Raw genomic sequence first — 23,077 nt, forward strand, 5'->3', positions numbered from 1 at the left:
GCTGACCACAAGAGGTGGTTGATGTGCTCTGTTGAGCTTGGTGGGTCACAACAATTAATGCAAGTCTACTGTAACCTTTGTCTCCTAAAACAAATGTCTAAAAACATAGTTCTCTCCAAAGCAATGTAAAGGGCAGGCATATTTAAGTATGTTCAAATAGGGAGGAGTTCTCATCCTATTGATATGTGGAATACTATGAATGCACACTCTTTCTCAATTGCAACTGAAGTGGCTTTACTGCTCTACACCCGTAAATAACACACACCAAAATTGCATTTCCATTCCTTCCTAGAGGCAGTTGTTCAAAGGAGTAAACATACCCTGCTGATCTTTAATCACTGCTCAGCAGTAATGAGGTCATCTATTTCTATAGCTAGCTGGCCAACTATCAAAACCTAAATCTTGCAAATACTGTACAAAGCCACATGCAAACAAACAGCCATTTGATGACTGGGCAAATATTTCTTAAGACTTTATACTACAGAGGAAATTGTCACCGTTAGCACTTGTGCACAATAAAATATCTTATTGTTAGCACATAAACTAGACTGGATATGGAATGTGCAAGAAGAATCTGCCCTCTTTTCTACGCCGTTATTTTTTTTTTATTATTCAACAGGTGCGGTGAATATTCATTAAGAAGAAGAGGAGGAGGAGAAGGAGGAGGAGGAGGAGGAGTTTGGATTTGATATCCCGCTTTATCACTACCCTAAGGAGTCTCAAAGCGGCTAACATTCTCCTTTCCCTTCCTCCCCCACAACAAACACTCTGTGAGGTGAGTGAGGCTGAGAGACTTCAAAGAAGTGTAACTAGCCAAAGGTCACCCAGCAGCTGCATGTGGAGGAGCAGAGACGCGAACCCAGTTCACCAGATTATGAGACTACCACTCTTAACCACTACACCACACTACACCAACCTTGAGTCTGACTCAGCAAGATGGCATGAATTAACTTTATGAGGTGATAGACAAATATAAATCTTAATCAATCAAATAAAAATAAAAATAAATCAGCCCATGTTCATCAGCCATTCCTGGACAAAATCTTGGTGGTCTCCAAAAATACATTTGCATTTTACTTCTCACAGGCTTGGTCCAATCTAAGATAAGAAACCATTAACTTCAGTGAAGGACAGGGGTGTTAAAGGATTTCAAAGAAGAGCACTCACAAAACTGAGTGCTGCTATTGTGGGTCAAGCACGGCTCACTCAATCACTCCTTGAGCTCTTGCTGCCTTTGCCTGCACCAAGACTCCCCTGGGGCAAGAGGAGGTGGCAGTGGGTGGCCTAGCTCTTCAGTGGCGTGTCATCTCCTGCTGAGGATTACAAGTACTGACATGAAAGTGATGCTATTTGCACCAGTTTCCATGACTCATGTCCCGAGTTAAACTTGGTGGGCCCCTTGGGAGTGAGCAGGAGCACAGGATGGGTGGAGGTGGAGGTGGCCGATGCTTCAAGCACCCATTAGCAGGGATGGGTGTATATGCGAATCTCAGTTTCTCTCAGTCTCTATTTTTTCCAGTCTTAAATTCAGTTCTCCACATTTCCACATCAGTTTGATTTTTTAGAAATAAAATCCTCCTGAAAATTCACCAGCATTTTTGTGCAAATTTCTCTGAAGAGACAGATTTTTGTGTGCCATTTCCCCTAATGCACACATCTTTACAAAGCAATTTCCCCTAGTATAATGCACTGCTATGTGCATTTATATATGTCGTTTACCCTAGTTATATGCATTACTGTACATATTATTTGGAGAATATTGCATTGCAAAATTCAGAGAGATGCAAATTTACATAAGTTCGCCACAGAATGTGAATCAAATGGAATTTCTCCTCTATCTCTGCCCATGAGTGTTTGCCTGCACTCTCTCTTTCTCTCTGATGGAGCACAAGAAACACAAGTAACATGGCAATTAATCCTTTCCCTCAGAAATCAGTGGGGAATTTTGGAGGGATGACAGCTTTACTTTGCAGCATTTCTCTGTTATTTTGAGTGCAGCCCATGTTGCAATCCTAAGCACTCTTACATGGCAATTAGCCACACGGCAGTTAATTGCACTTACTTCTGCATCATACGCACTATCAGCTTATTAGTTAACCACTGAATACTTAGCCCTGCATCACTAACGTAAAAGGTTGTGGTTTCATTACAAACGAGAGGGTTGTTGCCAAAAATATGAACTTATCAATTTTGGAGTATGAATTGGTCCAAACGTAACCCGCAAAATGCACACCTGTATTATGAATTGAGCACCATTTCCCACAAATGCTCCCACAAATGTGCCCTCCAAAAGTCCTTCTCCAGCTCAAAACACAGAAACGAGATTCTGCAGATGCATGGCCAGTGGACAAGCCAGCAGCTTTATGGGCACTTACGGAAAAGTCATATCCCTGACTCTCACAAAACTCTTGTAATTGGTTGCTGGGGAAACTGTAGAAACTACAAACTACTTTGGAGGTCCACGCACAAAACGTATTTATTGTGAAGCCTTTACTCTCATGCCATAAAGCCCTTACTCTCTTGCTAATTGCTATGAACTCTGTGCCCAGACCCCATACAAATCTACAGCTCTCTTGTTCTCAGGCATGCTTATTTTATGAAGCAAGTGGCAAGGAAATCCAGAGTGGCTCTTCACCAGGGCTGATGCTTAAAGCTACAATTACCAACACTGTAAGCCGGAAGAGAGGTTACGGAAAATAAATGGTTCTCCCTCCCCAAAAAAACCCATGTCAGTACTTGCTATGAAAAGTGTTAACTACCAGCTTGATTTCATATCAAGCTGAGGAGGAAGATAAGGAGGTAACTTGAACTTTACAACACTGTGGCAGCTAGGCTATATTACACCACAAACACATGCACACTTGTCCTGCTGCAATGGGGGCAAGTTAAGGAGAGTTCACCTCTCACTGACCTTTGCTTCTTTATTCTGAAATTGAACCAATGCAGAGAAGGACAAGCCTCAGCGCTATTCAGGTTGAGCAATTCATATTAAGACAGTCGGTATTGTCTAGTACAGGGGTCGCCAACGTGGCACCCACAGGTGCACATGCACCCAGAGAGGTCTTCCCTTTCTTCACATTGATGGAATTAGGCTTAAAAGAAGCATTCTGATGTAACAATGGAATAGGCTTGTGTGTGTGGCAATGCATGTGTGTGTGTGTGTGTGTGTGTGTGACACTCACAACAAGTTTCTTCAGTGTGTAGATATGTCCATAGGCCCCCAAAAGTTTGGCCACTGCTCATGTAGCAGGCCAGCTAAGAGGCTCGGGAATCACAGGTTGTGAGGAAGCTCTGTTATGACAGATATTTCCCCCCAACCAAGCCCTCATGTGACAGCTGCAATCAACCACATGAGAATTATGCTTGTGCTATTAGGACCTTTTAAACATCAGAGAACATATTAGAACCCCTGATTGTCTGATCACAAGCTGCTTCCCTCAATAGCTGAGCTGTACAAATCAATAAGTGTGCCTTCCTTCACACTAACACTTGTACATCCCTAGAGATAGCTTGTACCTGTGCTTAGTGTAAAGCATATAGGAACCTGGCATATTATGCTCCAAAGCCCTCCATTTCCCTGCCTCAAAATGTGACGTGATCCATCTTCTTTCCCCACATTTACCAAAATGTGTGGTCAAGACACATTTGTGGTTAGGACTCATCAGTCTCACTCACAGCAGGATCAATGAGGCTGGAGGTGACACGCCCTCCCATGGGCAAGAACTGCAAGCCCCACTTTAGATGTAGCAGCACAAGGAAATCTCATTGACATGAGTTGTCTTTTCTCTGCTTGCATGTAATACACAGGTGCAGGTCCAGGAAACAAATGCGGACTTCCAAGGCTCTCCCTCCCAAGACACAACACCTCTTTCCAGGCAATGTCTCCTATCAGAGCTGCTTTGTTTCCTCCTTGAGTGATTTTGCCTGACTGGAATGCGTCCTTGAACTCTGATAATGCCTCTTGCTTGTCTGGATGGGAGATACAGAGGAGTGTGTAAGTGTGTGTAGACTCAGGACTGTGGTGGTGGGACACAGGGAACCAGTCTATGCAAAGGACAAGCTGGAAGATGCCAGATGCAGAATGACTGAGTGATCAAGGGGGTTCAGAAGAAGGAGGCCCTTCCAGGACAGGGCTGGGTGCTGAGTCTCTCAGTATGAGTGCAGACTCAAACAGAGAGGAGTCAGAGGTTGCCCCTGCTGCCCAACAGCTAGGCAGTCCCAGGCCTGCTGACTCTCCTCCTCCCTGACACACTGCTGAGCAACAGGCCAGACGGGCCCAGAGAAGAAGTCCGCCCCTCCGCTGCTTTCTACGTCTGGTTGGGAGAGTGAGAGGCTAGAGGGGAAGGCAGGGTGAGTGGTCAGTTCCAGCAATGTCTTTAACTAGGTGAGATGAGCCAGAGGAACTCTACTGTGTTGTTTAGTTTCTGTGAATAAAAGCTAATTGCATTCCATGTCTCAAGTTATTTCCTGACCTGTGGATGACCTGTACTTGCCTGACAGCTCCTTCATATCTGCCCATTTTCATTTCTGGGCTACCTTCCCAAGTTGACAAGCTCTACCTGCCCCTCACTTCCCTCTACAGCACAGGCATTCTTGACCATTGGACCCACTACTGGTCATCTCTGCTCACTCCCATCAGCTACCCTCACCTGGTTTAGCTAGCCAGTCAAAACTGTTTCCTGAAATATGACTGCTGTAACATGCTGACAACCTCTAGGAGCCACAGGTGAGAGTTGAGTGCAGGGTGGGGACCAAAGATGGACAAACTACCCAAGAAAGAGCATGATGTGTCCCTCACCAGAGTTACTCCTCCTCCCCTAATATCCCATATACCCCAACAGTACTCACCAATATGACTGTGCTAAAAGCTCACTCTAGGAATCATTATGCTTTAAAAAAATCTGTGGGTGTTATCTAAGACACAATCATTTTTTTCATCTGCACAGCTGCACATACACACACAGCGCAAGCAAGAACAAAACAAAACCCAAAACCCACAGACATATTTGAAACTGATAGAGCTGGAGATGAGGGCAACAGGGAAATATCAGCATGGGATGGAGTTCTATGTCGCCTTAAGGAGGACTAATCATTCAGTCACACAAGCAATTTTCATGATGCCTTGTTCAATAAAATAGAAGTGCCCTCCTGTCTTGTATTGCCATGGTTACGGGAGAAGGGAGCGAACGTATCTGATACAGGCAGGCAACTTCCAACTCAAAAACTCTCAAAACTACTCCCCTCCTTCCATTATTATTTTACCACTTTAAAAAGAATTCAGAGACTTGTCTCAGAAAGGATAACACATACAGAAGAAGGTGGAAACTAACTAATAATAACAGACTTCAGGGGACTCTTAGCATGGTGCTGTTGATGGTCCCAGAACCTCCCCAAAACATGCAATGCAACTGCACTTTTGTGTGTGTGTTGCTGCCACTGCCACAATAGCACCAGCAACACCACTTACAGCCACCCTCACTGAGTTTCAGGGTGGCATTTTAGTGGTAGATTTCATCAATGTATGGGCGGGGCAATTTAAAAGGTGTTTTTTGGGGGAAATTAACGGTGAAAAGCCATGGCATATAGGAGCCAAGCTTGACACCCATTCACAAGCAGCAGCACTCTTCACCCACTGCTAAAATGGCAGTACAGGGATCCCATAAGTAAGACAATAAGGTAACAGAGCTGGGTTGGGCCAGCTGGGGCCCTTCTGAGCTACTGGGGTCATTGGCCAGTGCCTGACCAGAGACTGGGAACCAAAAGGCAGAAGAAAATTTGGTTAACTCTGTGGAAACATTTTATTCTAATATGCAACTAACATTCAGCATTAATGGATTTCAGTAAGTGAGCAAGTAGAAAGTTCTGTTCACCATCTCAGCTGTACCATGCCATTGATTATTAACAGATTTACAGAAAATAGCATCAAGATGGAGACCAGAAGAGTTAAGGGCAAGGTAATTTGTCCTCAGCTGTCACCCACATGTCCTTTGTTTGTTTGCGAGTCAGTTTTCGTAAGTAGGGTTGACAAGAATACAGTTCAAGGCCATAATGGTTCATTTATTATTTCCGCGAGTGGGATATGAGAGTGTTAAGCAGAGAAGACGACCATCATACCCTGATGGAATAATTTATAGGATGACTGCACCGTACAAACAGGAACAGTTTGGATAAGTGTGTTGCTGCCTGATATCACTCCTGTTTATAGGATATCAGCAACATGCTGGCATTCTAATGAGGGACAAAATAAGATGACGCACAAAGCATTAAAACCCACTTCTCCTGAAGATGGACCAAAAGCTCAAGTTTGGGAATCCTCTGAAAAGCAGGGCCTTCAAAAGCTTGATTTTACAAGACCACCCAAGCCAGCAAACTAGATACTGAACTAGTTAGATCTTTAAAAAAAAAATCCTAGCACAGTAAATACGTTTCGGCAAGGACTGAAAATAGTGAGTCAGAGGATAAACAACAACAGGAGTCCATATAAAATCTAGACTGGTAGCCCACACTCAAAAATGGGCAAGGAACCTCAGACTTCTCTGTCTGGTCCTCAGGCCACGTCAATCCCCAGGCCATACTACTTTCCCTCAAACCACACCACCTCACAGGCCCCCTTCTGCACCTGTCTAGAATGCTGAACTGTGATAATGTCTCTTGTTTCCCTGATGGAGGATGGAGAGCTGTAGGGGAGTTGTTTAGTACAATGGTAAGAGGTTATTCAAAAAGGAATGTGGGCCAAGGTAGGAAAGGGTGTATCAATTCTGTTCTAAAAGGGAAAAGGATGTACCCAGTGGCTGAAGAACAGGCCAGCAAATGTAAGCACACTGTTGCCATATCCGTTATGAGCACATTTCCTTTGATTGATTAGGTGCTATGCATGCAAATAACAGGGGAGGAGTGCTTTCGTGACACCAACAGTCGCTCCAACAACATTCACACTCAAAACTGGGCTCTCTGGTATTTTCCTTACGTTTGAGCTGAGGGTAGGGATTGGTGCTATGACCATTTTTGTCACAAAGGCAAAAGAAGAGGGAAGCAATGTTTCTTCTCCAACGCAGATCCCAAAAGTAGAGCCACTGTGTGATAGATTTTAAGCAGGGATATCACCGAATTTCTCCTAACTCTATGGCATATTTGGCACATTTTTGACATAACATCCAAAGAAATCTGAAGAAAGCCAGAGGATTTGGTAAGATGCTGGTTCCTACAAGAGGAGTGGGATATTATTATCTAGGTTTTGCACTGGCCCAGAATACTACATCATGATCTAAAGTGCAGCCAAGCCAAGCCCCAGCTTCCCAACAGTAATCTCTTTCCTTCCGTTTTGAAAGCTAAATGCACTTGTGTTTCCAAGCACCAATATAATTGCCTCAAGTAAAATACAACTTGGCAAATAATTTACATTGCAAGATTGTGAACACTTAAGTGCAGCGATAAGCTTCCTGGCATGATCAACTAATGCAATCTTACCATTACATGGATCTGCATTGCAAATTGCTCTTTGGAAATCATAATATATTTGTTCCAGAGAAGCTTAAATGGGATGCTTGGATATTCAGTAAAGTCTGCTTGCTTCATCATTGTGATATATAACACACACAAGCACACACTTTCTAGGAAAGCAAGACAAAAGTTTCCCTCTTGAATTAATCTTGTTGAGAAACTCATGTTGCAAGTATGCTGCCAGGGCCTTACGATTTCTCTGAAAAATATATTGTTGTGCCATGCCTAGAAACTTTAAGGGCTTGCTAAGCTTATGGATATCATAATTTCACCTGAAAGTCCCAGTGGGCATTCAGGTATAGTAGAAAAGGCTTTAATGGTCCTTAATGGCTTAGAATTTTAGGCCTAACTCTGCTCCTGACCATAGCTTTTCACCTGCCACTAAAGTCTCCCCTGAACAGCCTCCCGTCGGAATCCCTTTTCCTTGTGCATCCTGCCTTTTAGCTCATAAACCTGAGGGCAAGGATTGACTCATTTCTGATCTTTGTAAGCTGCTCTGCAAGCCTTTTCTTGGTTGAAGAGCCGGCTAAAAATGCTTTAAGCAAATAAACAAAACAAATGAAACAGTTACTTCCCTTTGTCCATTCTGAAGCTACTGTCAATCAATTTTATTGGGTGGCCCTGAGAACTTTTGGAAGACTGTCAAAGGCATTTCACGCCGCATCATCCATATGTTACAGCATCATCATCACGTAACACAGGGGTGCCCTTGTGTGTCCCTTCCTGTCTATTCCAAAGAGACATAAAGCAGCCCCAACATCACGGGGCAGTTGTAATGCTCTTTCCCACGAATTTGGAGGAGGAGGCTGCAATCCACTGCACAGTGATCAAGGAGGGAAGAGAAAAGAACAGGTGGATATCATTGGGCTGCATACATTTGCTCAGCATTTTCTGTCACAAGAGGTCAGGTTTTTCCCCAGCATGCCTTGCAAGGCTCACAAGCAGAGCTGTAGCAGCCAGGTCTCAGGGACTAGCAGGCTCCAGGGAGTGGGTGTAGCCAGAAGATGATCCAGGGGCTATGGGTAGCAATTTATGGGGTTTTGTCAGGAATGACAGGATGCACCGGGAGTTGAGGGAGAGATGGTGCCTGAAGGGAGGGGGCTGCCAGAATCACCTCTGTTTCCTCCTCCATTGTCCACTAAGACTAGAAGGGACTTGAAGACACACTGGCAACTTCCATGTAGGCTTAGGCCCACACTATCAAGTGAGGGTACTTAAGTTTTGCAAGCGGGCATAGTCCCACCATTGCTCAAACAGTCCAGCTCAGAGCACAAGCCACTAGAGAGGTGTTTGTGTGTTTAGTACACCAAAGAACTAAACTACCTGCTGTTTGTCCTCCTTAGGCTGGGCATTCTCAGGACACCAGTTTTACAACTTGCCGCAGACAAGCAGCTGCCTTTGAGACAGCCCAAAGAAGATGGTGCTGCAGGAGGAGAACTCTTCCTCGTGGCAGAGAAGCAGCCTAGGGGCTTTTGTTTGTCCATATGAACTGAAGCATTTTATCTCTGTTACTCACGACAACAAAGAAGCTGGTGAGGGTTGCAATGATTATTTTCTTCATATAAAGAAAAACAGGGTACAAAATGGATTATTATTCCATAGTGTAAAATGGATTACTTTATAGGCTCCTGACAATATCTTTCATGTACAGTCATTTGTCTAGTTTATGAAATTGTTGTCCATATCATTTTCTCCAAAGCTTTTATCTCTTCTAATGGTATTCAGCCAACCCTCAAAATGATTGCTTTCTCAGATGCTCTTTCTATTGCCGCTGTGCTCCAGGACTTCTGCTTAGAAGCTTCACCAACCTCTTTTCTATCTCCTTTCCACCCTCCATTCATTTTCTACACTGCGTTGGCTGTGATCCAGAGAAAGGAATAAGGTGGGTCAAGAGAGAGAGAGAGAAAGAGAGAGAGAGAAATTCTCTCATGGAATGGCGGCAGCAGAAGCAGGAGGAGGAGCTGAATGCAAAAAGAAATGAATTATTCCCTAACTGAGCTGCCCCTAGCTGTTGGAGCTGGTGACCTACCTGCAAGATGAGAAAGCTAGCAGGCTTTGACCTTGAATATATGAATGGAGAAGATCAATCCCTGTGCTATATAAATAATAAATGCTAATAACTTTCCATAAATAAATGCCATCAGCTATTTATTTGTGCAGGGGGTGGGGGGGAAAGGATTTTGAACACAATGAAATTGCAACCCAATGAGCAGCTTGATAGAGAGGTAGAAAGAGATCTTGATGCAGCCTGCAAAGATCAAACAAACAGGTTGAGACTCTTTTCTTTTCTTTCAGCTAGCATAGTGGTTCGTGTAAACCTGAGACACATTATTAACTACAGCATAGATCTAGACAATTTGAAGCTACCTATCCACATCACATTTCAGGATTTTGTGACAAGCCATCTCTAGAGATGCCAGGGATTTCACTTAGAACCGTCTGCAAGCAAAGTAGATGTTCTGTCACAGGAATAGGAGCCTTCTCTAGATTCTGGGATTGAAGAGGTAATGGAATCTGGGAGAGGAGGAATTGAAGCTTTGAAAGACAGCAGAACAATGAAAATGGTGCGGGAGGGGGTGTCAGGAAAGTCTGGGCAGTCTAGATGAATGATGAAAAGAAGGGAAGGACCTAGAGAAGGAGTGGAGGAAGCAAGTGAAAGAGGAGAGGTGTACATAAGCTGAAGAAATGAGCAAGCTCACATAGCAATTTGAAATAAGTAGACAAACAGTAGTTCATATGGTGCCTTCCAGATGTTTTGAGCTACAGCTCTCATCAGCCTCAGCCTGCATAGCCAATGGCCAGGGATGCTGGGAGTTGGAGTCCAAAAAAGCTGGAGGGCAAAAATGGGCTGCTCCAGAAGCCACATCTTTGCTGCTGGTATCTATGGCCAACCAATAGCAGTGCAATATGTGAATCTGCAAAAAGAGCAGGATATGTATAATCATTGTCTGAGAGGGATTTTTTTTTATTAAAAAAAAGGTAAGAGAATGTACTGAAAGTATGGGGGATTTTAACAAATGCAGTGCTAAAAATAATTATGTTCTTATGTGTTACAGTTATTCTTATCACACAAAAGTGTGCCACTGAAATGAAGGCTCTATTGAAAAAATAAAGTTCATCAGTTTGGCTCTTTTCCTTTAAAAGGGTATTTATAACTATGTCTTATAGGTCATTAAATCCAGCAAAAAGAAGCAGTACTTATTCCCACAGAAAATTTGCCAACATTTGGGGGCTATTTTAACATAGTATATATTACCCAAATTTAGTTTCCTTCTCTGCCACATCCCCTAAACAGTGTATCAGTTATACTGGGCAGCCATGGGGAAAAACTCCTGGCAAAGAATTAAAGTACTAATCAGTTTTTGCTAATTGAGGTTACCTAGATCATGGTATACAGGGACAACAAATTACAAAGGTGACTATGGCATTCAAAACACATCTGTTAAAGTCAAAATTAATGGATATGCAAAATTAAGTTCACTTTCTTATCGATTTCTCACAAGCTGCACTCAACTCTAGAAAGAGCTATCAAAGATGATCATCAGTTAGATGTCAGCAATGAATGCCTCAAAAAGCAAATGGCTAAGCTTCCAATGATATAGTCCAATTAGATCCTAATTATTTACAACCTGTCATTGGAGTCAATGACGGGAAAGGAATTCCTTTGGTCCACTTTTCACAGTGGACTAACTTGATGCTACCAAAGCCCTTGCAGATCACAATGCAGTTCCCAGTCAGATTATGCACTTCTCTAGATTTTGCATTTCAGTTTTGGTGCACAAACGGCGCATATAAAATACATATTTATGCAAAAAAAGGTGCACAAAATGCATATTTTATGGATGGATGCATTGAAAACTGCATATTCTACCTAAGAGTTGAGCAATTTAAATGCAAAAGCAATTACATGACGCAGTGTGCACACACTATTTGAATGGCAGTGCCCATCAACTTTGGAGGGGCCCCAGCCCCCTCAAATATTTTATTGTAGGGGCCGGAGCCCCCCCTAGGAGTTGGCTTCTATGTTCAGGTGAACCTGCAGGTAAATCACAGCACAACACTTTAGAATTGCAAGGGGATAGAGAAGTTGCCCCACCATAGCACTCAGGTGCTCTGAGTTTCAGAAATCCACCACATGTGTGCCTGTATGTTGTATGTGTGGCCTGTAGCAGTTTGAGATTTGTCCAACCTTCAATGCGGCCCTCAGGCTGGAAGGGGTTAGCCACCTGTGTCTTAAAATTCCTTTCCATAAATTGAAAACTTGGGAGTGAACCCTTTTAAAACTTTAATTGTAGGCAACCCCCAGTTTGTGCAGGGGTTGTGTTCCAGGTCATCATGTGCAACAGCGAAGTGCATATAAGCTCATTCTTTTTGGGACACTTGCACGTCGCTGTGATGCACACACTGGCGGTTGCACATCAATTGGACATGCATAAATTGGCCCTTGCCTGTATATGTATGTGAAGCTGAAAAACAGAACGAGTTCCTCATTATCTGCTTTAAAAAAATAAATCCAGTCCTTGCCTTCACATCCCCCTTCATTTCACATTCATGAGGCCTAGAAATGTACTTCAGGATAATCAAAAAGATTCAAAAGTGTCTTTGGGGCTGGAAGCAAGTTACAGTAACACCTTGTCCTTCCCTGTTCTACACTAAACTACATCAAAACTTAGGGGGCCTCTCCAATTTTTCACCATCTAGAAATGCACTTCACAAAATGATACATACTTTTAAAATCTCTCACGCGCATTTGTTAAGGACTTTTGAAGGCTTTCAACCTGTGATAATAGAAAGTACAACAAAATGTACTTTGTAATGCTAGTGTAGGCACTTTGGCTGGAAGGTAATCCAGATATGAAATACATGTTATTGCTGGAGCAAGAAAATGGCTGTCTGAAAAAAGCAGTTTGTACAGAAATAACTGGCTAACGGCAACTCCTATTTGCAAATAGTCAACATATGCTCCATCTGCACTATATATTTAAACAGTGTTGTTTTTTTTCTTTAAAAAAATGTTTAGGGGTACTCTCATTTTGACTCAAGAAAATCACCATTTTATACTTCAAATTGGGAAAAATAAATACAGTAAATAAATAAATAAATAAATAAATAATAATAATAATAATAATAATAATTATTATTATTATTATTATTATTATTATTTATTATTTATACCCGGTCCATCTGGCTGAGTTTCCCCAGCCACTCTGGGTGGCTCCCAATCAAGTGTTAAAAACAGTACAAATGGATAAAAGTACAAAGATTCACAAAATGTTTAGGGGTATGTGTACCCCTGCATACCCCCAGAAAAAAAGCACTGCATTTAAAGCAGTATCATACTGCTTCAAACAGTCATGGCTTCTCTAAAAGAATTCTGAGAACTGTAGTTTATTGTTGGTGCTGAAGGCTGTTAGGAAGCCCCAATTCCCCACACAGAACTACAACACCCAGACTAGTTAAACAATTCTTCTTCCTAGGGAACTCTGAAAAGTGTAGCTTTTCATAGAAAGCTGAACAGTGAACAGTGTATATGGTCACTGACGATCTCACACTAGAATCATGGAGTGATTCTCTTCCCTTTAAAGCAGAACCCTTCCTGTATATTTCACCATATTATGTAGTATGGTTGACGAACTTTAAGCTAGAACCCTGAACTGTAAAGTTCCTTCCTCGCCCTACATAACTGCATCTAATTTTTTCAGCTGAGTTTATTTCTGGGTGTTGTCTATATTTGCTTACACAGGGCTTTGTTTTTGTTTTTTAAAAAAAAGCTTTGAAAGAGCATTCGATCCACTATGCTGAGAATAAAAAGCAGCCATGTCTTACATAAATACCTTTATATTTCTTGTTGCACAACTCAACTAACACCTCCCATTAGATGTTAGCAATCCTCCAGGTCAGGATCTGTGATGTTGTTGCTGGGGAGGTTTACCAGAACAGAACAAGTACATACAGTAGAATCATTTGAGATCTGATATCTGTTCTTTGCGCAGTTGGCTGGGAACCAGGGCATCACTCTGCAGCCTCCAGATAAATATAGATTTGTGTATACACATTGAAGAGCTAAAATCTGGAATACGATTCTTCTTCAATTCTTCCCACCAGCTTTTCCATCTATGAGTATACATCCTCATGTAAAAGCACAACTTGTAGAATGTGGTCAACAGCAATTTTTCTTCACGTGACTTGGGCACCATATTCTTAATTCTGCTTTCGTTTACTAAAGTTTACTTTAGTCATTTTAAAAGAAATCATGAAATGTTGTCTTCATTACCTACTTGCAGGCTTCCACAAGCATCTGACTGGCCACTGTTGGAAAAGCAGGATACTGTAGTAGATCAGGAGTGGTGAACATGGTGCCCTTTCAATATTGTTGGATTACAACTCCCATCAGCCCTAGCCAACATGGCCACTGGTCAGCGGTGATGGGAGCTAGATTCCAACAGCCACATCGGCTACCCCTAGGCTCAATTGACCCTTGCTCTTCTCCAGCAAGCAGGGATGGAAGAAGGCATACATCTCCATTCCAGACTGTATTTGTCACATGCAGCACCATTTCCATTCTGCTACAGTTCACCCTCCATCAAAAACCACATTATTCATCTGGCTGTATGCTGTGGTGGTAGCATGTAAATTATGTATTTTATGTAATTAATTAGGAAACTTATGGTGCATAAGTTATATTACCATTCCATTATTCCACATCATTCATTTCAGTGCAAAGGAAACACAACACAAATAACAGCGTGGAATCTACTCAGTTACATATCGCTTCTGGACTCAAAGCAACAACAGTGAATACTGATCATGTTCACTGGATTGATTTCCATTCCGAATATGGAGTGAATAAGCAAACACCAATAAATTCCACTCCCAGAATCCTCTGATATCCTTATTTGACCTGCACATTTATAGAGGCCAACAGGTTGTCTTTAGGATAGACTACCTTCCTTCAAGCTAGCCGGAAGAAATAGAAGAATCCAGGAAAAGGATAAAAATGAAAAAAGCGCACAACAACCAGGGGAAGGTATGCCTAGAAATGATAGGAAACAAAAGGTATTTAACTGGCTTTACATTTATAGGGGGTGGGCGGCGGGAATCAATGTAAACATATATTCAGAAAGTTTGGACAAGGGAGAACAACTTTCCATTTACAAGATTGTTTTTCCAATGATGCAGTTCTTATAAAACATTAGGCACAAATCAGGGGTGAAATTTTTACTGGTTTACAAGCAGGGACGAAGCCATGTGTAGAAATGAAGTAGACAAAGAAATTCTTTCTCCTGTGATATCAGCAGGACAACTTCTGCAATTAGCTGCTTTGTTTTTAAATAGAAAAAAAGTGAGATAGACATTAACAAAAGCGACTGGTAACAGAGATGAAGTGTGAGCACGTGCCTTTTCTCCAACAGCGTTTCCTGCAGTGGCTTTCAAATATGTCTTTTCACATTGACATCTCACTTGCCATGAAACCTCTTGGTACACAAGAAGATTTGAGGGCAGGGTCAGCTAATCTGCAGCTCACAGCCTGTATCTGTTTAGATCCATTCTAGTCTTGTTTCAGGCCTGGCCATGGGAATGAGTTGTCCTTGGTCTCCCTGATGGATGAGCTTTCTAGAGAGCAGTGACCTTGCTTCTGCTTTTTGATCTCTCATTGGCTTTTGATATCACTGCTTGCTTTTTATACATGCAAGTGCGAGTCAATAACTGTATATTACAGCAAATGTGATGGAGAGGACCAGGCAATGCAAGCTGCTATTCTTTACAGATTGTTCTATGAAGAGCAAAAGACAGAATTTTCACACCTCACTGCTGAAGCGTTCAGCATTTCAGAGAAAGATGAAAAGGGAATGAATGCTAAACTTAAATTTGGCCTCATTTTTTTCCAGGTTAAAAAGCTGGGTCCTGGGTCTGAAAAGGTTGAATTCTAGAGCAATAGAATGACCAGCCCACAGCAGTAAGTTAAACCAATGAGATCAGTGGCATCAAGGCCACCTCCCATTTTCATGATAAATACTTTGTGACACCTAGTGGCCTCCACTTGAAGGCCACCTGCAAACTCTGCCCTTCCAACTGGCAGTGATTACCATTTGTTGTCATATCAGTTAGTTTAGCAGGAAAAAGCAAAGAGTTCCTGTGTTCTCATAACACTGAACCATGATTTAGCTTTATGAGAATGAGCTGCAATGAACTTTGGGCTCCCTGGCTCCCCCTCCTTTGGCACAGTCACAAGGAAGTGATTACTTGTGCTTCAGATTAACCACATTTGTTGAAACAAGCCAATTTCATAAGCTATGGTCTGAAGCTAGCCTATTTCAACAAACCGTAGTTAAGATAAATGGCAGTTTGTTTGAGTTCAACAAGCTGTACTTAATCCAAAATAGAAACGAGAGCTTCTGAACTCCTCTTCACAGTCACACTGTGCAAATGCATCCATTGCTTTGAAAACTAAGCCCATATTACATGGCTTCAGTACCTCCAAACATCAGAAGCGACATTAACCCATTTTGAAAAGGAGCAGGGCGGAATCTGAGAGACTGGAAGGATTCTTTATTGAGTCTCACTTAGGTTTATTTCTCTTAACTTGTCAGAAAGGGGCATAAGCCTTTTTCATACTTTTACTAAAGATAGCTTATTAAGTGCTAAATTTTAGCAAATACAGGATTTATCTGCCCATTTCAGCAGGCACCTACACTAATGTTCACACAGCAAAACACAAAGCAACAAAAGAGCGTTAACCTTTTATAGCTTCTGTTTGCTCTGAATAAAATCACTTTTCTTATTAGTGCGGCTAAAAGCTCTACCGACAGTAAAGTTTTAACACACAAACTGTGCATTCCATTTTATTACTGTGTATACTTTCTAAAAGCATGCCTTCCTGTATCACCACAAACATTTAAGATCACATCTAATACTTTAGATTTTAAGTGACTATCCAAGATGAGATAAATAGTGCTTCAGGATTAAAGGAACTTAGTGTAAATAGCTGGTGACAAACTGAGGCCGGAACTATACATTACTAAAGATGCCCTGAAGATATCTTCCATTTCCATGCTGAAACCAGTTTGTTCAGATAATAACAGTCCTTTCATTATGAGAATGCTTTCCCCCCAATCCTATCTGATGTCATTGTTTTCCCTATCTGCTGTGTCTTTGTTATTATTTTCCAGATTACCATTTCAGTCTACTTCAGAGATGGGGAAGCACAGGCCTGGAGGGTCACATGTAGCCCTCCAGATCTCTCTATCTGGCCGCACCCCCTTTCCTCAAGCCGCACTCCTCACCTGCCCTGACTCAGACAATCCATGAGTGCTTCTGCCTGCCTGGAATCTCTGATAATGCTTCTTGTTTGGCTGATGGAGGATAGAGATCGGCTTGTGAATGTGTGAAGAAACTAGCCTACTGCACACAAAATGTGCATTTGTTACTTCTGCCCCTGACTCCACCAGCCACTGGCATGTGGCCCCTAGAAGGTTGCTTCGAAGTGCCTTTTTATCCTAGCAACTACATGGGCAACTGACATGAAAGGTTTCCCCATCTTAGGGAGAAAGTAATGCCTTTGTGACATCATCTGCAGGCATTACACCACTCCCCACCAATGGACAAGAATTCTGAGATGTGGGGATTGGTGCATTGGCTAGTGATGTCACAAAGGCTATACTTTCTCCAAGCCCAGCCGCTGGAGCAGGCTAGAGCTGAGCCCGACTGAAGGGAGGACAGGAAGGATTCAGAAGTCTGAAGTAAGGATGAAGGTGAGCCGGGGAACAGAGGAAATGTCTTGCCAAGGGGCTGAGAGCAGGGATGGAAAGAAAGAAAGATGGGGTGAAGTCAGCTGAGAAAGGAGGGCTAGGGAACTTAGGGTTCCTGTCCTGCTCATCTTCAGTCCATCTTTAGGATCACCTTTCCATATGAATTCTCAAAATCTGGGAAGTAGGTACCAGAGGAGCCATACGACTGATCATTCATTATTTTTATAACATGAAGCAATCCTGTTTGTTTAAGCTGTGTTTCAATGGGTATTGTGTAATATATTCTGTCAGTTGTAGTGTCATGTACAGTGTTGGATGAGAGAAGCTTTCTGTCTAGCCAGATGGGAGTTGGTTTAACAGTCACCTGGGGGCCAGAATGGCTGGGTACTAGCCAGTCAGAGTCCGTCCATGTCGGCTGGTGCTTAGTGTTCATGATGGACAATCAGAAGAAGACCACAGAGCAAAAGGATTTAGGGAGAAGAAAGAAGACCTGAGAGGAAGATGGGGTGGCTTGGTGGCAGCTGAAGACTTGCTGAGGTAGCCAAACCACTTGGCTCAGGCTGAAGAGAAGATTCAGGAACCTATATACAATACAGCATTGCAGGAGAAGAGGTGAGAGGCAGCAGAAGCAACATGCACTTTGGAACACCAGGCTCTGGTTCTGATCCTGTGTGTTTCAGGCCACCTTTCCTACCCACAAAGCTACCTGAAAAACTGCCCAAGTAGTTGCAATAGCTCCTGTGAGTGGCTTATGACGTTTCATAAAGAGCTGCTATCAGACAAGGAAACTTCTCAGTGCTGGCACAGAAGCACTTGGGACCACAAATGAGTTGAATTAAATCAGTGCTTCCCAAACTTGGGTCTCCAAGTTTACAGACTACAATGCCCATCATTCCTGACTAGGGGTAATGGGAGTTGTAGTCCAAAAACAAGTTTGGGAAACACTGGATTAAATAAAGCATCAGTGCATGCATATGCAAGATAACTTTATCTATTACTTCATCTGGATAAACCAAATAAGAAAGAAAAGGAGAAACAAAAGCACTTTTTTTTGGTGGCTAAAAAGGGTGACAGCAGGTCAACCTGAGATACACAAGAAAGACAGGAAATGTTCAAAAGTAAATTTGTTGCAATAGGTAGATTATTAGACACCCAAACTTTCTGCAATTATTAAAACAACATCAAGCATGGATCTATAAAGCCTAATTCATTGACACACATCCAACAGAGCTTTACACTGCTCTTCTGGCTCACAGCGCTGCCCCTTTCCAAGAGAAATGAGGCAACTTGTATTGAAAAAATGTCCTTTCTCTTGGATGAATAATATATAGCTACATTAACTTTTCACCCCAAAGCACATGAATAAGGTATTAAAGGCGACTGCTGATAAAATTGCTGGTAACAGCAGTACAGAAAGGGGAGCTGTATAACTGGCAGGATGAATAGGCCTCTTGCTTATCACCATACATAACTAAAAGATGAAACCAACAGTTTATCAAATAAGTTTTTATACATATTATATTATTTATCGCACATGCTCAACCAATCCCAACTTTTCCATAGTGCATCATTATATATCAATTTGGAACATGAGAAGAATATTCCATTATGTCCCACTGGACTCTCCTCCCACCACCAGAGAAGGGAAAAGCAGTTATTCCCCAGAATAAGGTTTTATTATAAGTACCCAGCGTGCTTTGTGTACCACACCTAACAGGTAATCATATGTCTGGAGAAACTTTGTGAAATACATATTATTATAACTCAGAATTTGACAGGGACTTAAAACAAAACTTTGAGGAATCTGATGTTATTCCATTTTTTCTTCCATCAATCCATGTGGAAAAATAACTGCATCTTCCCAGGTTCTGGGTGATTTATGTCTCAGTGAACATCCTACCCAGCCTCCTATTTGTGTGCTTGACTCCTCTATGCGATTTTTGCTATATGGTGGTAACTTGAAAACACAGCTCCATAGAGTTTGCTTCACATGCTGGCCATTGTGCAAACCAACTGCCTACCCAGTTACAGTGTTTTTCATCCAATCAAGTAAAAACTGCCAAACATGTGCAAAGCTGCTTACAAGAACACATGGGTCACCCCCCCCCCCACAAGGAATGCATTTTCCAATAGCTATCAAGCTTCAAACCAATGCACACAAGGATTTTGGACTCATTGTCTAAATGATCTTGCTATTAGGAAACAGTTCAGTATGTTCTTATCTTAACATATTTGCCTAGCATTTGACTCACAGTGTGGGCACAGTCCACAAGCCATGAAAGTCAATGGAAAAGCTACAGTTTTCATGTTTTGTTTTTAATCCACTCTCAAATTGCCTTCGACTCCTAAACGAAAAGCAGGAATAGCCAATGTGATGCCGCCCAGCTGATAAGGGACTCCAATTCCCATGATCCCTAACCACTGGTGATCCTGGCTGGGCTGATGGGAGTTGTAGTTCAGTAACATCTGGAGGTCACTCTGGCCTAAAGCATTGCTTCCTCTTTCTTTCCCTTAATTAAACACCATTTCTTTAGCTTGCCCAAACCATTTCCTATGTCCACTGATGGTCCAAATCTCACCCCACCATTTATTATATTTGTTTAGTTGTTGTTGTTTTTAAAAAAGGTTACAATTGTGTTTCAGCTGGTTGTTCCCTACTCTTGCCAAGGCAAGGCTCAACTTCAGAGTAGCCTCATACAGCCAGATTTTTACCAACATGCTGTAAAAGGAAAGAGGATCTCCAGTAATCGCATTATCAGAACTGGTTTGAACACATGACAGTCTTCATGATTTTGATAAACTTGCTCAAATGTGGCGGTTACAGAATTCACTCTCAAAATGAGCTGGAAGGAACATTAGAAGCCATCTAAGAGAAACCACTCTGCTCAATGCAGGATGCAGCTACAGCAACTTTGGCAAATATTTAAACACTCCCCACTCAAATAGCTCCAGTGAAGGAGAGATACTACCACCTCCCATGAAATTCTCACCCCACTGTTGAACAGCTTTTACTGTTCCAAAGTTTCCTCTCAAATAACTCCCTGGAAGCCATTTTGGATCCTTCCACAGGAGCAAAACTGAATACTTGGATTTATGGAAATGAGGAGGGAGATCAAAATTCTTTACAAGTAGCAAACCAATAGCATCAAGTAAAGAATGTGTTGCCTAATGAACAGGGGTATTACAAAACCAATCCAATAGTGATGAATGTGCAGCCAAAAAAAATACTGGGATTCTCCAGCAAGCCAAAAAATGGGGTTCTTGATCAAGCATAACCCACAAAGCAACCTTGGGTATCTTTATGTAAACAAGATGCAGTGACTCAGCAGACATCACACCTAAAATCTAAATGTGTTTTACAAGCACACATAATTTTATTTCAGTGAGTTGGAACACAATAGAAAACAAGATTTTAAAAGGATTGCTAGAAAATAATCTCCAGTGAAATAATCCCAATGTAATATACTTTTAATTAGTTAGATATAATCTTGCCATATCTTTTTATGGGATTGTCATTAAGAGAAAAATACAAATAAAGCCCTCTGATAAATCCACAGCTGCTTTCACACTGACAGAATATTCACAGCATGCAAGTTAATATTTTACAAGAGTTATTTTCTTCTCTTTAATCCTATAAATTTCTTCCTCTCTTTAAAGGCTTCTTCTACCTACATTTGAATCCCTCCCTTTAATGAGCACATCAGGAAAACACACAGAGAGAGAACCACAGTCACATACAGCTGCCAAAAATATTGCTAACATTAGTATAAATACATTTTAATGATCAGAATGGTGCATCTCTGTGTACTTAGTCTTTCATATGCAAGCAAGCTGCAAACCAGAAAGGACAAGAAGCAGCCTTTAAATGACACAGTTCTGGGAACTGGGTCGCTCGGGAAGAAATGAGCTGTAACTGGCTGCTGCAAAGTGCTTCTGTTTCTCCCTGTGAAGGGTGGTCAGGGCAATGCCCAAGGGCATCCATTTCTGAATTCAGACCTGGGCTGGTGATTCTAAGAAACAAAACCCTGGTTGTTAGGTAGCTTACTAGTTTAAATCCCATATTTTTCCCAGGAGATCCCTTGTACAAATCCTGTGCTCCTGAAATTGATAAACAAAAAAAAGCAATAACCAACCAGCACAAGCACATTCGAAGATTGCCAGACATTGGGGCATATCCAGTTACTAAATCTGTGCACATGATAGTGGATCATATCCATTCAGAGAACTACAAAAATGGAAGTTATCCAATGCCTCATTCCATGAAAACTGATGGCTCAAACCGAGACCATAGCCACACATGTTAAACTATATTTTAGCATGGGGGTGGTCAATGTGTTGCTCTCCAGATATTGTTGGACTATAATGTTGGGATACTGCCAGGGAGATATGGCCCATCATGGCCCCCATGTCGTCTCCGGACGTCCATCGATCTCCCGTTGATACAGTATCAGCAATTAGTGACACAAGCTCCAGAAAATAGCTTGCCACATTCCAGAACTGATGCATGCTCTATCAGCAGAATTCGCACAGCGAAAGTTGCACGCAGGAGAGCATTATTGAGAAGTTTATTCAGCGTTGGACAGAACAAAGAAAAACATGACTGCCTGCTTCGGTATGCTCAGGCACAGAGAGTGAAACGAAAGCAATAGAAAACATAAACATCCTGTGAACAGGAAATACGCAGACTCTGTGACTCACAAAACCTGCTCCCTTTTAAGGTGGAATGGAAATATCCTAACATATAATTCACACCATTCCCAGACAAGAAGGCTAATGTGCAGGGATGATGAGAGTTGTAGTTCAATAATATTGAGGGGCACTACTTTGGATATCCCTGATTTAGCATGAGCCGGAACAATCCTGAGGATGCCTCAGGCTTGTGCACTGCCACTGCCATGCAGCTAAAAGCACTAACAGCAGCACTGGGGTTTACTTTTCCTGAATTTCAGCTTGTCTTGTTAGCTAGACATGGGCTTGTTACTATAATGAACTATGGTCAGTTTTGAAACAAGCCAGCTTCGAGCACTGGTTTTCAAGCTATTTATTAAAACTAACCAGAGTTTTTAATAATCCACAAAACCTGAGTCTGGATGAAACAATTTGAGGCTTAGAGAAAGCTAGATGTCAAAGTTATCCTCATAGTAGGAGAAAACAGAAGGGGGACATGCAAAACCAAGGGTTTCTTTGGTTAATTTCATCTCATGCACTTCACACTAAATCATGGCTTAGCCATACTTTATGCAAAGTAAGCTACTATCTCTTAGGTATTCTGTAGCATCATCCACAGTTTCCTAACCAATCTCTTATTGAAGCCATCAAAGGCAAGCATTCTAGGCACCAAGCTTCAACTAAAGCAGTTTTATAGGCAAATTTAGAGGTCCTTCCTTGGGCAAACATCTTGGGTATTTTGAGAGAAAACAAACCACTTTCAATAAGACTTACAAAACCTCCTAATGGTGGAGGGTATCTGTGCATCCTTAGTTTACCTCCCATGGAAAGTTTTAGACTGGTGAACTCTGTGGGAAATGGATGGAAATTCAGCAGTTTCTCAAGATATTCCTTTGATATTCACAATGCTTATCATACTGTTTCCCACCCCAAAAGGTCCTTTGGACATTTCTTCTCTCACACATTCTTCTTTGTATTGCGTTGAGTTTACCTTGAGCTTGATGTGTCATCTCAATTCTATTTTTCAAGGGATTTGATGCTCCCTTTTCTTCATTTTACCCACTGCACTCAAGCAAAGTGCTACAAAGTAGTGCTCATCATCTCAACTGCATTGAATCAGATGTTACTTCCTCCATGTAGCTATAACCAAAGATACACAA

The 23,077-nt window shown here is 41.9% G+C and overlaps 1 protein-coding gene and 2 long non-coding RNA genes across 4 annotated transcripts in view; 2 read left to right on the top strand and 1 right to left on the bottom strand.

Annotated features, from left to right (window-relative positions):
- NRG3 (neuregulin 3) overlaps positions 1–23,077 on the bottom strand; it is a 618,135-nt gene that overhangs the window by 575,016 nt on the left and 20,042 nt on the right. The window lies entirely within an intron of this gene.
- On the top strand, positions 7,074–9,613 carry LOC309370115. The gene is made up of 3 exons (XR_014168434.1): positions 7,074–7,186; positions 8,844–9,032; positions 9,370–9,613. It is a non-coding gene; the product is annotated as an uncharacterized lncRNA (long non-coding RNA).
- On the top strand, positions 17,161–21,044 carry LOC309369469. The gene is made up of 3 exons (XR_014168159.1): positions 17,161–17,252; positions 18,813–18,966; positions 20,907–21,044. It is a non-coding gene; the product is annotated as an uncharacterized lncRNA (long non-coding RNA).

This window comes from Podarcis melisellensis, assembly GCF_964234715.1.
Source record: "Podarcis melisellensis genome assembly, chromosome: 5".
Taxonomy (NCBI): domain Eukaryota; kingdom Metazoa; phylum Chordata; class Lepidosauria; order Squamata; family Lacertidae; genus Podarcis; species Podarcis melisellensis.